Consider the following 3,747-nt stretch of genomic DNA (forward strand, 5'->3'; position numbering starts at 1 on the left):
AATTAAATTCTCTATAAAACCCAGTTGACTTGGGCATATTCATAATTTGGGAATATATTCCCTGGTGACCACCTTATATTTGATTTAAAAACCAAGACACTGTAGTGAAACATATTTTCTGCGGTCAAATTTACTCACCCTCTCATATCTATCACAATTTATATCTTCCATCATTTTAACTCACTACAGTTTATGTCTCTAACTATTTTAAATATAACAGTTTATGACATCAACTATTTTAAATGTTACAAAAGAAATGTGGAACCATGCTCAAAGGTTCACAAAATTATGCATACCTTTAACCCAGCATTATCATTACTAGGTCTATATCACAAAGGGATCAGAGATAAAGGGGAAAGGACCTCTCTGTACCAAAATATTTTTGGCAGCTTTTTTTTTTGTAGTGGCAAAAAATTGGAAACTGAGGGGCTGTCCATCACTTGGGGAATAGATGAGCAAGCTGTAGCACATGGTTGTAGTGGAATATTACTATATCATGAAAAATTAACAGAATGAGTTCAGAAAAACCTGGAAAGACTTATATGAACTGATGCAAAGTGAAGTAGGCTGTAAGGGGGAAATGGGGTTAATTTTTTAAAGGGTTAGATTTGATTATTTAAGAGTGTGGTCACCAGGAATTTAATTAATTCCAAAGAGTTTTTATTTATAATTTATTTACAAAATGTAGAAAGAGTAAAGCAAGAAATCAGAGAGAGGATAAGGTAAGATATCTAGCCCAAGCACTAAGTATTTTACTCCCAGCCCCTCTGGGCAGGAAGAATTAGTTTCAACCAACCTCAGCAAAGCTGAGGACCCAGAAAGTGTCTCTCAAGAGTAGTTCTCTCCAGAGGATAGTTTTTTTTATTTTTTTCAGAAAAATCCAGCAGTTAAGAATCAGCCTTTCACTCACCATGTGTCAGTCCAGTCAGCAGATTCTTTATCAGCCTCACCAGGAAAACAGGGTCTCAGGTCCAATCAAGACATCCTTCTGCCCCTCTTCACCAGCCTCAACTCAAAAGCATGAAGAATTCAATTGTCATAGGAAGTAACAGCTCCTTTTTTTCTCATTTTGTGACACATTTTCTCTTGTGTCACTTCCTGTGTCTTCCCCTAATTCTATATCTACCAATCACAGTTGAAGTCCTGTTCTAGAACTGCCCAGAAGGCAGTTAGTTGATTCTAATTCATTACCCACTGTCGTATATGTGGATCACAGACCTCCCACTTCATGATTAAGTGGAATATTTGCACTTTTGGTGATTAGATCTAAATGGGCAGATCTTTATACTTAAAAAAACTTTTAAGTACCATGTTTACACTTTGGGGGATTAAATCTAAAAGTAAACAAGGGTTACAATTTAATCTTCACAATCAGGGGAGAGTTAAATATTTTCATTGCTATAATCAGGGGAGAGTTAAATTTAATCTTCACAAGGCAGAACCAGGAGAACAATGTATATAGTAATGGAAATATTATACAATGATCAAATATGAAGGACTAAACCATTAACAACAAAGCAAGTTTACAAGATAAACACAAGGGACTCATTATGAAAATGTTAGCCATGGCCAAAGAAGGAACTGTTGAAGTCTGATTGCAAATCAAAATGTGCCATCTTCCACTTTATTTCTTTTATGAGACTTTTATTGTAGGTGTGATATGTCTTCTATCATAACATGTGCAATATGGAAATATATATTGCTTTTATCAGATTATTTACTGGCTCAGGAAGAGTGGGGCAAGGAGGAAGAAAATATGAATCCTAAAAATTGTTTCTACATGTAGATAAAAAAATAAAATTTTTTAAAATTACCTTGTATTATTACATACACACACATTATAATGTAAGTTATTTGAAAGCAAAAACTGATATGTTTTGCCCAAGTTATGGTGCCTTGCATATAGACAGTGCTTATTAAAGTTGCAAATATTCCTACCTTACTTAAATTTCTTTCTTCTTTATATCTATATTCTGGAATCTATTTTCCTCTCTTTTACAGGCATTTTCTTTTTTTATTTGCTTTTTCCTAGAATTTTTTTCCTCTTTATGATGAGGCTTATCATTATTGGTAGGATGTGCTAAAAGTTCTGTCAAACTTGCAAATTAAATAATTATTGGTGACAAATCCACCAAGTCCTATCTTTGTTTGCTGCTCTACAATGTACAAATGTAAAATACCAAAAAAAAAAGAGAATTTGGTGATCCAGGTATATACTCCTTCATAGCAAGTTGAAAAATAAAATACTCCCTAAAAGTTCCTCAGAATTCACAAAGCACTTTCATTATTTTATATGATAATTATAATTACTGTCTGGGGCAGATAGTAAAAGTATAATTATCTCCATTTTACACAGAGATGAAGTGATTTACCAAAAGTTGCACAGACAGTGAGGGGTAAAAGCAGAATTTGAATCCAGATCTTGACTTCAAATCTAGTGTTCTTTCCACTATAATGTACTTTCATTGAATGCATAATGCATTTTATTTCTATTACAACTACTTCCTACAGTAGTACCAATTATTATGCATTATTATGGGCATCTAAGAGGCTCAGTGGATAGAGGCCAAGAGCCAAGAAGACTGAAGTTCAAATCTGGTCTCAAACACTTACTGGCTATGTGACCCTGGGCAAGTCACTTAAGCCTTGTTTGCTTCACTTTCTCATCTGTAAAATGAGCTGGAAAAGGAATGACAAATCACTCGGGTATCTTTGCCAAGAAAACCACAAATAATAAGATCATGAAGAGTTAGACGCAACAGAAAGAACTGAATACATCATGCATAATTAATCAGAAGCAAGGTATTTAGAATTGTTAATTTGGCAAAAGCGACCAAAAGTTCCCTCTACTCATCTACCCTCCACCCAAAAAAAAAGAAGAAAAAAATCATCCCATAATTTCAATTCATCACTTTACAGGAACCAAATTATGCTCTTCATGTTGACATTAAAATCCTAAACCAATGTAGCCCCCCTAAGCCTTAAAGGTTCTCCAAAATTTCAATTCAAATTGCAGAATCTTTTGGACATGACAAAGGAGCATGTGTACATGGATTCTTTTCTTTCTTTCTTTTTTTTTTTACACTTGCTTGACTAAATCCATGGCAATTCACCACCAATCAATCCTACTTCAGAGAGGGACAAAGCTAGTGACAGCTACAGAGAAATGTTTTCCAGGTGATATGTTCTCTTCCTCACCTCTCCTTCTCCCTCAAGATAGTATACACAATATGCAGGAAGCCAGTTAAAATTGTTTTAAAGAAAGTTAGCATAGAAGATACAATGGCAGACTTGGTGTTCAAATCCTGCCTCAGACATTTATTGTGTGAGTCTAGGCAAATTATTCTCTTAGCCTTAGTTTCTGTATCTGTAAAAAAATGGGTGAAAATAAAAGCACCTTAACTCAAAGGGCTCTGAGAATAAATATATGTAATATATCTATAATATATAATATATATAAGAATAAATCTAATATAGGTAAAATGCGTTGCATTCCTTAAAGTACTACAAAATGCCAATATAATTGTTTCAGGCATTTTTGAAATTGATACATATTTATATTCTTTTATACTCTCCTAACTCTTCTCCTCTTTTAACATTTATCCTGTTACCTGAGAGTCATCTCCTTAATTTTTTTCTCATTGCATTCATTCAGAATCTCAGTGACTTAAGACTTCTATAGGCTAGCCTAGATACCTACCCCCCATTAATATCATCATTTGAAGAAAATCAGAAACTGACTTGAAA

The 3,747-nt window shown here is 33.8% G+C and overlaps 1 protein-coding gene across 1 annotated transcript in view; it reads right to left on the minus strand.

The window, feature by feature from the left end:
• Positions 1–1,013, minus strand: part of MAT1A (methionine adenosyltransferase 1A) — a 71,342-nt gene extending 70,329 nt beyond the window's left edge. Inside the window, exon 1 of the mRNA XM_056800090.1 lies at positions 911–1,013. The gene's annotated coding sequence lies outside the window, so the exon portion shown is untranslated. The remainder of the gene's footprint in view (positions 1–910) is intronic.
• Positions 1,014–3,747: the final 2,734 nt, after the last annotated feature.

This window comes from Monodelphis domestica, chromosome 1 (genome assembly GCF_027887165.1).
Source record: "Monodelphis domestica isolate mMonDom1 chromosome 1, mMonDom1.pri, whole genome shotgun sequence".
Lineage (NCBI taxonomy): Eukaryota > Metazoa > Chordata > Mammalia > Didelphimorphia > Didelphidae > Monodelphis > Monodelphis domestica.